General features: G+C 39.7%; 1 long non-coding RNA gene across 2 annotated transcripts in view; it reads left to right on the top strand.

The window, feature by feature from the left end:
* The window catches only part of LOC126260208 (uncharacterized), a 34033-nt gene extending 26802 nt beyond the window's left edge, over positions 1 to 7231 (top strand). Inside the window, exons 2-4 of one of the 2 annotated variants that reach the window (XR_007546627.1) lie at positions 1540 to 2186; positions 5335 to 5490; positions 6192 to 7231. This is a non-coding gene — a long non-coding RNA (uncharacterized LOC126260208). Of the gene's footprint in view, positions 1 to 71; positions 2187 to 5334; positions 5491 to 6191 lie in introns of those variants that run through there. The other variant, XR_007546626.1, reaches the window with a different exon arrangement.
* The last annotated feature ends 6296 nt before the right edge of the window (positions 7232 to 13527 follow it).

Raw genomic sequence — 13527 nt, 5'->3', positions numbered from 1 at the left:
ATTCCTTGGTTTAACAATTCAAAGCAATCTAAAATGGGACACACGTTGACACTAGCATGTAAGTTGTGTAAGAATATATTTCCAATTAATATGATTAGCAAGTTCTGCAAAGACATTGTTGTCCTAAAGATGGCATATTTCAAAAAAATGCTATAAGAGTCATCTGTGGAGCAAAATATAAGGAATCATGCTGTGGCTTGTTTCCAAAAATTGGTGTGCTAACCGTAGTCAACATGTATATTCTAAAAGCCATTTTACTTGTTAGACGACTGCAACGTTTGTTCTGATTTGTAAGAGTACAGTACCAGAAATAAACAAAAATCTTACATCAGCAGGCTCAGAACAGCACTCTATGAAAAGGATTGAATTGCCCTCTCTGTTTATTGATTGGATAGCCACTGAATTGCTATTTATTTATTTAATGGGATAATAATAATTATTAAAAGGTGGCACTTTTATTTAAGCACTGTTTTTACTCTTTCAATTGTTGCGAGTCAGCGATAGTGCAATGCTGCTCGCTTTGAAGAATACACATTTTATAAGAATTATTTGGTCCAGGAAACACTTTTGCGATCACAGTTGCGATTTAGACGGTATTCGTGTAATTGTACTGATTAAAAGTTATCGTTTCTGAAAGACGCAGCTTCGATTAAAGCTGTATGCACTTTTGCGCGTATAATGAAAATATTCATAACACATCGCATAACAAAAAGAAACACGCAAATCACAACCGTGATCAAATGAAGAAAATATATGATAACATAAATGTTCTTCGCTGTTATTCAGGACAGGCTCAGATTAGACCTTGTAATTTTTAGTTATAGGAAATCACAAGACGTTACACTTTAGAGATATTTGTTTTGAATAACTTGTATTTACCTTCTCTCTCTCTCTCTCTCTCTCTCTCTCTCTCTCTCTCTCTCTCCTTTTTACAGCCTTTATACCTTCACATCGATTAAGGAACTTTTCCTCCTCTACCGACCAGTACGAGAACAAAATTCAGACTCAACAAAATGTCTTACATTGAATTATTACATGCTTAACCCTTAACAATCATATATAGTTTCGTAATACAAACAATACTAATTTCTTCCATGCACTAGAAAGTCTTTGATACACTGAGCACAAAAATGAAAATAATAAAATTATAATTAGATTTTTAATATCATGAATACTTCTTTAAATCATGAAAATAAGGTTTGACATCGTCGTAATATTAATTTTCATCGTTGTAGCACTACATTGCCCCCTTTGGATGTACAGTCACACTTGTTTGACTGGACATCCAAGCAGGCTTATTTTCCTTGTCTGTTCTGTTTAAAGTTCACTGTGTTCTTTCACTTGGAAGCATGTGCTTTGTTTACTTTTAAGTCTCAGGGATTTTGAGTTACGCTCCCCCATTCGGACAAAGGCCAATGGGAAAAACCCCGGAAAAAAACCACGGCGGAGCGAGCACATCTTCCGTACCCTCTTTTTTAATTTTCAACATTTTAATATTCACTTCGTATGACATTTAATAATGGTACAATTTCGTGATAGTGCTGCTGGTGACGACGGCTGGCGACTTGATGTACTGCAACAACAATGTCTCGCCCCATCAGGTAAGTCTGCGATGGACTGCGATGACGTGGCAGGGTGCGGCAAGGGATGACGGATGATATCGCTGCAGTATGCTGCCCTCACCGACACGTGTGCTCAGCATCCCAGCATACAGTCACATGAAATTCAAACAGCTTAAATTAAAGTGAGTACAGCAAGATCTGATCTTTGTTTGTCAACTGCGTGCAATCCACTATGGCACCAAGCATGCAGCCGTTAAAGACTGAAATCCCCAAAAGCATTAGATTAGATTCACCTACAGTACCTCAATTCATTTATTTGTAAATATTATTTTGCTTTGATCAGTGTGTTAGATTACCTTCATCCACTGTTTCTGGAGATCATTTATTTGTAATTATATTTTGCTTCAATCATTGTGTTAGATTAGATACACATATGGTACCAAGTTCATTTATTTGTATTGTTTCAGCATTTTACTCACCACATCTAACACACCTGTGGTATCCATCTGTTATGTTCAGCGAGGAACACAACTGCCACACTGGTGACCCCAGCGTAACCTGACCCCTCACCACCCAGTCTGAGCTCTTTACAGTGGCCAGCCACACAATAATGCATGAGGAGAGGTAAGCCCAGAAACGAGTGCACATATGGATGACTGCATTTTAAGAAATGTTGTTGCTGTTCTGGAACATTGATTCAATGTTAATTCCTTTCAGTTTTGACGTTCAGCTTGATATTTACCTTGTCTCCCCAACGATGTACAACAATGCTGGCATGGCTGTGGCAGCTATTCTCATTTCTTGTTGACTTCCTCTCGGAAAAGTCCCATATAAAAATGCAATTCTCGTCCATCAGGAGGTGGAGATCAGGACGTAGCACAGTAGGAGAATGAAAACTTGCGACTTCCACATATTATAACTTTTAATTAACACAATACTGGGAGAGCACAAGTACATATGTCTTTTTCGCACCAGCTAAAAAGACCGACAGACACGGAAATCAGAAAAAAATGTACGTAAAATAATTAATATTGAGCTTTATATATGTGTAGGCCATTTAAAGAACCTACACAGCTGCCCCCCCCCCCTCCCCTCCCCCACTGGCATGATCCGTATCACTGGATGGTAGTGCATTGCACTATTTGCACTTTTTTGTGCTTTAAGTCTTGGCCCGTCAGCACATTGAGATCTTTATTCATGGCCAAGTTTACCTCAACCACTCCCAGATTGTGTGATTAATATATAAAAACAAAGATGATGTGACTTACCAAACGAAAGCGCTGGCACGTCGATAGACACACAAACAAACACAAACACACACACAAAATTCAAGCTTTCGCAACAAACTGTTGCCTCATCAGGAAAGAGGGAAGGAGAGGGAAAGACGAAAGGATGTGGGTTTTAAGGGAGAGGGTAAGGAGCCATTCCAATCCCGGGAGTGGAAAGACTTACCTTAGGGGGAAAAAAGGACAGGTATACACTCGCATACACACCCATATCCATCCGCACATACACAGACACAAGCAGACATTTGTAAAGGCAAAGAGTTTGGGCAGAGATGTCAGTCGAGGCGGAAGTACAGAGGCAAAGATGTTGTTGAAAGACAGGTGAGGTATGAGCGGCGGCAACTTGAAATTAGTGGAGGTTGAGGCCTGGCGGATAACGAGAAGAGAGGATATACTGAAGCACAATTGCACACAAACCCAGTCTCTCCCATCTACTCAATCTCCCACTTCCAGCTCCACTCCCTCCAAAACCTCAAAATTCCAATCAACACAATCTGGAACCACAATACCCTAATTCAGTAGTTAACCTTTCCTCCAAACCTCTCTCCCAGTCCGAAACCTCTGTCCTATCCAAAGGTCTCACCTTCAGCCCCACTCCCAGATTCAACCAAACAGCCCTCGTCAAAGATTTACTGTCCTACACTCGTACTCTCTGCTGGAAATATCACTTTGCCACGAAGAAAAATGATCCTAATCCTACTCCTAATGATCCAACTCCCCAAGACACTATCCAAATTGAACCCTGCCCGGAACAGTTCCGTCCTCCGTCACAGCGGGACCCACCTCCTCTTCCTCAAAATCACCCTCTCCAAACCTTCCAGGAATTTCTGACTTCCAGCCTTGCCTCTCAATCCTTCTTAAAAAACCTTAATCCTACTCCCAACATCACCACTGCTGAAGCCCAGGCTATCCGTGATCTTAAGGCTGACCGATCCATCATCATGCTTCCGGCGGACAATGGTTCCACGACCGTGATACTTGATCGTTGGGAGTATGTGGCTGAGGAACTGCGTCAGCTTTCAGACAACACCACATACGAAGTTTGCCAAGGTAATCCCATTCCCGATGTCCAGGCGGAGCTTCAAGGAATCCTCAGAACCTTAGGCCCCCTACAAAACCTTTCACCTGACTCCATCAACCTCATGACCCCGCCGACATCCTTACCTTCTACCTTCTTCCTAAAATTCACAAACCCAATCATCCCGGCCGCCCCATTGTAGCTGGTTACCAAGCCCCCACAGAACGTATCTCTGCCTAAGTAGATCAACACCTTCAACCCATTACATGCAGTCTCCCATCCATCATCAAAGACACCAACCACTTTCTCGAACGCCTGGAATCCTTACCCATTCTATTACCCTCGGAAACCATCCTTGTAACCATTGATGCCACTTCCTTATACACAAATATTCCGCACGTCCAGGGCCTCGCTGCGCTGGAGCACTTCCTTTCACGCCGATCACCTGCCACCCTACCTAAAACCTCTTTCCTCATTACCATAGCCAGCTTCATCCTGACCCACAACTTCTTCACTTTTGAAGGCCAGACGTACCAACAATTAAAGGGAACAGCCATAGGTACCAGGGTGGCCCCCTCGTACGCCAACCTATTCATGGGTCGCTTATAGGAAGCCTTCTTGGTTACCCAGGCCTGCCAACCAAAAGTTTGGTACAGATTTATTGATGACATCTTCATGAACTGGACTCACAGTGAAGAAGAACTCCAGAATTTCCTCTCCAACCTCAACTCCTTTGGTTCCATCAGATTCACCTGGTCCTACTCCAAATCCCATGCCACTTTCCTTGACGTTGACCTCCATCTGTCCAATGGCCAGCTTCACACATCCGTCCACATCAAACCCACCAACAAGCAACAGTACCTCCATTAGGACAGCTGCCACCCATTCCACATCAAACGGTCCCTTCCCTACAGCCTAGCTCTTCGTGGCGAATGAATCTGCTCCAGTCCGGAATCCCTGAACCATTACACCAACAATCTGAAAACATGAAACTTCCTGGCAGATTAAAACTGTTTGCCCGACCGAGACTCGAACTCGGGACCTTTGCCTTTCGCGGGCAAGTGCTCTAGCATCTGAGCTACCGAAGCACGACTCACGCCCGGTACTCACAGCTTTACTTCTGCCAGTATCTCGTCTCCTACCTTCCAAACTTTACAGAAGCTCTTCTGCGAACCTTGCAGAACTAGCACTCCTGAAAGAAAGGATATACACACTTTACAAATTATTACTACTACTACTTACAAAAATTTTTAAGTGTTCTGTCAATAGGTGCATTTGAATTCAGAGTCTGTAGTTTGATAATTGGAATCTAACCGCTGCTATTGCGGCATCGTCCAGCATGTACATCTCACATGACATGCTGTGCATGCACTTGAGTTTGTTAACATTGTAGTTAAGTTGAGCTGTTTATGAGTATGCTACAGTTTCACTTATTTGCCCAAAGTCAATAAAAGTGTTCATCCCATAGCTGCAACGAGGTGTGCCGAGGCTTGTGCATACTGGAACCATCGATGCTGTGGCGAGGAGGTTCATCATTTATGGCCCAGGCATGTGTTCCTGTCGTAATCCACATATATCAGTGGTTGAGCTATCATCATCCTGAAGGCACTTTAATGGGTTCAAGGTAAGCCTCCAGTGCCTTTATTTGTTTCCATACCCTCTCTGTGGTAGAATGCCTTGTCAATATACGAGTCCACTGAGGATATAAATGTTTGTTACTGCCCAGCACTGGCACATGTTTTAACAGGAACACACAGAACTATGGGTTTCAAACCTTCACAAAATATTCATAGCACATTTACAGTTATTAGTTCACATATGCAGTCCTGGAAAACATATTCAGCATTACATTCCATCGTAGTTTTTACACTACATCATCGTTACGATAAACTAGGTATTTGTGTCTTAAAATATATTGACACGCCGGATTGCATATTTCTTACTCCATAAATATACATTTTCGTGTGGCACTTACATTTCTTTGCATAAATATTGGAAAAAAAAAATTACATTAACACTGTGTAGAAATTATGCACACAAGTCAGTTAATATTACGTATATTTCTTGTGACTTTATTTCACATAATATTTTTCAGTTTTTACATTTGCATATTTATCACATTTTGCTCCAGGGCATTATTCTTTTGAATGTTCATTTGTGAACAATCTGTTTTCATAGTCTGATATTGCTTTGGCACTACACAGGTTGCCGTTTTTCAATCTCATTTTCCTCTATTGACAAAATATTTGCATACAAAGTTATCACATGATGTGCATGAGTTCTGTGGTCATACATCACATCTGATGCAAGTACCCATCATTACAGATGCTGAGGAAAGACAGCTTCATAACAAGAAATCACAATAAGCCTACATTACTACATTTAACTACACCTCTGACAAGTTTACTAGGATGAGTCTACTGGTCTACAGGAAATTCTACAGACAAGAAGAAGCAGTTTTACTTTACTATTGCAACCTTCATTGATCACGAGGAACTATTGAGTACATTATTTTGTGATTATCTACTCATGTTCATCCACTTACGGTACTTTGTGTTTATTATCTATTGATACATTCTGACAGTACAATATTGTGTTACACAAGTCTCTTCATCAACTGTAATCAGTTTACTTAAGTGTGAGTGACTTGTACTTCATTTTACTCCAGAATATCACTCCTGTGTATTCTGTTGTGCACGAGAATTGTGACAATGAAAAAGTGTGAAACAATGTTGAGACAACTTGTGTCCATGTGCAAATGTACTGTAGTAACTCTTCCTTAGCGCTCTTCTCAGTCATATGGTCTTATAATGTGTGGTCTGACCATTTTGAATTCAGTGCACAAGACCCAAGTTCAACCTTTCTAGACATTTGGCATACTATAGCTGTTTTGTACATGCATTTACACCATCATTCTCACACATATTTTTATATATATAATTAATCATTTTTGGTGTGGCCTTTATGCTTTGGTACCAAACACCTAACTATTGTGTTCTCAGTTTTACCCAGGATGTGACTGCATTGTCTGCTGGAAGGACACTTAAATATTGACTTAAAACTAAGTGTATAGTTGTTTGCTGACTATTAAATGTGGTCGACGTGATTTAGTTATTAATATTTTTTACTATTTTTATGAATAATGGTAAGTCTTTGAAGATATGTAGGAAGGGTGGCAGACTGAACAGCTGCTATTGTTACATTCACCTGAAATACTACCAATTCCCATTAATGTCTTATAAAGTAATGTCCACAGATGTTGTCACTTTACCTCGTTTCTTCTTGATGCTAAATAAAACCCAACTCAAAACTTGTAATAAACACTGTATTGAATACTTATGAAACAAGAGAAGTCATTAATAAAAGAAAACTGTTAACAAATGAAAATAAAAAATTGAAATTACTGAGATAATATAGATCCTATACCACATGTTATACAATCTTGTTAGGTTTATCTTCCTATAAATCATGAGGAAGAGAGAGACGAACACTTAAAAAATTAACAGTCTTTCAGATGTCCCAGTTTAGGTACACTACACCTACTAACACATCACACTTTCAATATTCATATTTTCAATTTCTGTCAGTATGCAGAATCAATTTTTTAATGAGCTGTAACAGTGCACATGTTCGTACTGCGGTTGTCGCTTTGACTTAACTTTTTGCACCTGAAAAAAAAAAAAGTGTTCTCTTAGGCTGTGCACAATTATTTTAGTTTTGTAGTGTCAATGTTTTATTTTCTTAGTAATCAACTCATGATATAAAGTTTTCTCTAAATGTATATTGCTTCGTGTTTCTTTGCTAAGCTACGATCGTTGTCCGGTGGCGATCCATCAGCTTAGGCTGTGCTGTGTGCTTGCATGGAGGTTGTCAACCTTAAAGCGAGCTGCTGCATGTGCACAGTTCTGTCCTCACTCCACTTCACCGCTTCCGTGTGCTGCATCTCAATCGCACCCTACTGTGTGTGTAAACAGTACAGTGTCAAATTAAGTAATTTCTCACACCCAGTGAGAGTAATGTTTTCTGAGCTACTATGGCTTGTAAACATACTATGAAAATCTGACTTAGTTAAAACTTACACATGAAATAGGCAAAATTAAATATTTGCTTAATACTAAACATCAGTCGTAGTAAGTATATTCAAGTGGACAGAATGCCATCTCTTATATACACTCATATACATTGCTCTAAGCGTGCTTGATCAGTGTCAAATTCTGTTTGGTGCACAAATTCACATAAATGTTTGTGTGGGTAGAGCCCCTTTTCCTTACCACTGTTTAAGTGCACTAACTTATAGGCTCCTGGGTAGGGATTTTTGATATAACAAATGGCCTTGTGTACAGCAGTTGCCACATTCAATTCAACTTACCATAGTCGATTTTGGATGGGTCCTGAGGAGTACTTGTTGTCCTACATGGTACTCTACAGTGCGTCCAAATGTGTGATCATTCAGTTGTTTTTTGTATTCTTCCTGAGGTGGCCGAGTGGTTCTAGGCGCTACAGTCTGGAACCGCGCGACCGCTACGGTCGCAGGTTCGAATCCTGCCTCGGGCATGGATGTGTGTGATGTCCTTAGGTCAGTTAGGTTTAAGTAGTTCTAAGTTCTAGGGGACTGATGGCCTCAGAAGTTATGTCCCATAGTGCTCACAGCCATTTGAACCCTTTTTAACTTTTTTTTCGTCCTCATGTGATTTTTCTTCCTAGGGACCTTGGTTAGTGGTTTTTCCAAATCGTCTACCTGTCTTTTGTCAAACAGCAGTTCTGTAGGTGTAAAGCCAGTTGAGCTATGAGGAAGAGTGTTAACAACTTGCTAGAATGGGATAATGCATTTTATCCATCTTGTGTGTTTGTGAGGGGTGTATGTGACTTCATGAGGTTGATTCTGACTCCATATTCTGAAAAGCTATACAAGACTTGAGTCAAGAGTCTTAAGTGTTCTGACAACTTCGGGGTGGCAGTCAGTAAATCACCAACATACACAGTGACTCTATTTAACAATTAAGGCCCTAAGACTCCATCTAAGGCAGGAATAAATATGTCTGCACTGACGTTTAAACCAAAAGGTAGAAGATAGAACCCTGGGTTTGATTCCTGGCAGGGTCAGGGATTTCCCCTGCCTCAAGATGACTGAGTGTTGTTGTGTTGTCTTCATCATCATCATTCGTCCTCATTATGGTTCGAGGAAGGCAATGGTACACCACCTCTGCTAGGACCTTGCCTAGTCGGTGGTGCGGGTCTCCTACATCGTCCCCTACACTCCTCGGAGTATGGGACCTCATCATCATCATAATTATCATCATCATCATCACATAATGTTATGAAATTTAAGAAGTTGTTCTTCCAGGTTGTCAGGGCATGTCATGACAAGCACAATAATTTTATTTATTCCTCGTGCATCGATCACAAGGCAGACACTACCATCTGATTAACGGCCAAAATGGGGCTACAGTATGGAGATAACGATGGTTGTATTATTTCCCAGTGTAGCATTCTGTTGATCTCTTTCCCCACAACCTCCTTCTCGGCCCATGGAAAGGGATAAGACGAAAAGCAGAAGGTTTTGTAGGGGAACACCTCCATTTTGTATTTGTATCCTTCGATTACGCCAGGGCGTCATTCAAAAACATGAGCATATTGTATTACAAGCTCTTGCAATTCTTCCTTGTGTTCTTCTGTAAGACACACTGACTCACTCACCGCAGCGCACACAATCTCATGTCCTATTTTCTCTTCCTGTGATTGCTCAATTTCATGTGTGTTTGCAAACATAACAGTAGGATAGAAGAATTGCATTTGAATGTCAGTAGTGTGTTTTGGTTTGCTTTCTCTGTCACTTGACCTGACTAGGTCTACTGAATATTTGTGGTCATTCAGAACGAAATGATACTTCCCCTTACCAATGTCAATTTGTGCTACTTCCTAAAGGTGTTCATGCTGAAAAGGCAGTTTCCTCTTAGCCTTTGAATGACAAGAAAAATTCAGTGTAATGAAAAGCTATCATTTTGAGTAGGAATCCATGTCTGCAATTTTACACCTTTAGACTACGTCTTACAGATGTTTAGATTTTACAATTTTGGAATGGAGGCACCGATATGTGTCCTCGTTTTAGTAGTTGGTCAAACAGGCCCTACGAAATTATATTTGTGGTAGCTCCAGTGTCCAGTACTATGGGTACCCTTAAACCAAGTATTTCTGCATAGGTTACTGCCTGCCCTGTGTCTTCATCTACACAGTTGGTAATATCCTCCTGACACAGGTCATCTTTGATATCACCATAATTGTTGAATCTAAGAAAACACCTTTTAGCTAGTTCCCTGCCTCCACCCATATTAGTGGTCATCGAAAGGGGGCCTATCAAGACGGGTTCGAGTTTTCCAGCTTACCCTGAACACTTATCTGTTCGTTAGGCGCAACCTCAGATATGTGCACATTATGCGATTATTGTCACACGGCGACGAATTATTCTGTCACCTGGTTGCCGTCTGCTGTTGCCGGTTACCATTCCAGTCATATCAAGATGGCCACGAGTGTAGAAGTGTGCAACTCTAATACGAGAAAAAGTTACAGTTATGTGCTAAAAAAAGGGAGTTTGCGAGAATTGTAACGTCGAAATAACAAATTTAACAGAATGAGTTTCAGGTCTACAATTCCTAGTCAACACTTTAAGAAGCGAAATCACCACACTCAAGAACGAATATCGGGAACTACGGTCGAAGAACAAATCAAGCGAAGTGGCACCTGACGAAAGGCACAAATCGTCCGAGTGGACAGAAGTGAGACACAAAGGTAGGACTTTAGCTGGAAAAATAAAAACGAACTTTGTAACAGCAGTTACATTTACGGATAAAAACAAATACGGTTTTCTGCAGTCCAGTGATGGTGTTAAAGACAGTGTAAATGATCCAGACCATTCAAAAGACAATGCGCTGAAAACGAATAATCACTCTGGGAAAAATGTTGATATTCGGGGAACAACAGGTAAAAAGAACAGTGTGCTTTTTTCTAACAGACAGCCATGGCAGGAATTTATCAAGTATGTTTCGAGAAATAAATCGAGACTTAGCAGTGACCAGTGTTGTTAAACCTGGAGCGGGAACTAAACACGTTTTAGACCCTTGCATTCAAACAAAATCCACGCAAGAAAATGACTTTGTCGTATGCATAACGGGATCAAATGATGTTGCGAAAAATGAAGCAGATGTCTGCGTAAAAGTGCTTCAGAATATTCTAGAAAAAAATAAATCAAGGAATACAGTTGTTGCTACGGTGCCTCATAGGCACTATCTAATCTATAGTTCGTGCGTTAATAAAGAAATTCAAAGAACGAATATTAAAATAAAGAAACTGTACTCTGAAATCACAAATTGTGCTGTGGTCGATATAAGTAAAATGCAACATAACCTTGACACCAGTCATGGGCACCACCTAAACTATGAAGGGAAAAAGTTTATGTGCGAACGTGTCAATGAAATAATTAAAGAAAGACTCACACGTAATAAAACAAACTACGAAAGTAGCGGTTTGAGTAATACCTGTAATGTACGTCATTTTTAGTATAAAAGTCTGTGAATCGGCGGGTAATAAACCTCCTGTACTTGAACTAGGTGCTAAAAGCGACATTCAAATGAGAGAGTGTTCACAGACAATAAACAAGAAAGATAAATCTGTTACTGTGATGCAAACGAATATTCGCTGCATTAGGAACAAAGTATTACAATTAGAACATTTTTGCAGTATTGAAAACGTTGATGTTGTTTGTATCTCAGAACATTGGCTGACAGAAGATCGAGTACAATATTTTGTTCCTCAAGGGTATGCTGTTGGAGACATTATGTGTAGAAGTGAAAGAAAGAATGGAGGTATCCTAATATTTGTTAAAGATAGTATAATGTTTAATAAAATATATGTTAGCTCTTACTGTGCAGAACTAGATGGAGAATACTATAATTGTTAGCTTATATAGATCACCAGGAGGAGATGTAAATACATTTTTCGAAAGATTTGAGCTGCTTATGAGAAAAATACTAAAATCTAACATAAAACTAATTATCTGTGGCGATTTCAACATTGAAATGGCCAACAATGATGAACATGTTACTAGAACTTTTTTAATATCTTAAGATCACTAAATTTACAATGTACAAATTACACACCAACACGGGATAATGCATGCTTAGATAATATCATAGTATATTTTTGTAGAGATATGTGCGATGTCAGACTTGCCAGTGGAGCCCTAGCTGATCATGAACCATTGATTTTAACATTCTACTGTGATCAGTTGCCTATCAGACAAATCAGTCAGAAAGATGAATATATTAATTTATTTACTGACAGAATATCTGATGTTAACTGGGACTTTGTATACAACACACAACCTGAGAAGGGTGCTGGTGAAATGGTGTTTATTAACTTCCTGGAAATACTCATAGAATTATGGTACTCCTGCTCACCATTAATCAAAAGTAGCCCTAAGCATAAACAGAAAAACAAACAGCTAAAATGGTATACAGACGGGCTAGCTCTCACTAGGGAGGAGATGCTCAGACTGTACAGAATATATAAAAATTCTTGTAAACAAGGACCTGAGCTAGATAATATTTCTTATAGAGCTTGTCTAAAATGCAAAAAAATCTACAAAGACAAACTGTCCTTGGCCAAAAAACAAGCATGTGAACATTACATTGAAAGTGCTCCCAACAAATGTGAAGCAGCATGGGATATCGTCAACCAATATAATTCACAAAACCATACACAAGATGAAATACTGGTCCCAGAAGAAGTAAATAATCACTTCCTAACTTCACTGAGTGAGCTGAAAAACAAAATCAAGCAAAGTGGCACTTGTGTACTAGATCAACTTGGTGCTGTGCCCCTAGGATGTATACTTTCCACTGGAATGTTGTCACCCCAGAGGATATTGTAAAAGCTGTGGCAAGGTTCACCAACTCCAAAAGTTTGGACTGTTATTGGTTTTCTAACTATGTAATGAAAAAAATAATACACCTTATCTGTCAGCCTCTTTCTTTCATTTTTAATATGTGTTTATAATCTGGAGTTTTCCCAGATGCACTCAAAACTGCTAAAGTGATACCAGTCTTTAAAAAGGGAGATAAGCATCTGCCCCAAAACTATCAACCAGTTTCTATTGTCCCAATTTTCTCTAAAGTTTTTGAATATGTAATGTACAGTCAACTAAATAACTGTTTTGATAAGCATGATCTCGTCTCCAACAGACAGTTTGCATATCAACATGGTAAAAATACCACTACTGCTGTCACTGAGGTTGTTAACCAGGTGTTAACTGCATTCGAAAATAAGGATCTAGTATCAGTCGTACTTTGTGATCTTAGCAAAGCCTTCGACTGCATACCATCTAACACCCTACTTGCAAAACTGCTATTTTATGGCATACACAAACCATCTTTGGATGTAATCGAATCATACTTAAGTAACAGGAGACAGTTTGTATCAATTAAAAATAGATGCTCCTCACTGAAGGAAGTTCGGACTGGAGTGCCTCAGGGCTCGGTCCTAGGTCCTTTTCTGTTCATCATTGCAATTAATGACTTGCCTTACCATGTAGGAGTAAATTTAATTGTGTGTTATGCAGATGATACAACATTGCTCAATACACACCATGACAAAACAGAACTGCATC

This window comes from Schistocerca nitens, chromosome 5 (assembly GCF_023898315.1).
Source record: "Schistocerca nitens isolate TAMUIC-IGC-003100 chromosome 5, iqSchNite1.1, whole genome shotgun sequence".
Taxonomy (NCBI): domain Eukaryota; kingdom Metazoa; phylum Arthropoda; class Insecta; order Orthoptera; family Acrididae; genus Schistocerca; species Schistocerca nitens.
This window is presented reverse-complemented; position numbering and strand designations above follow the sequence as displayed.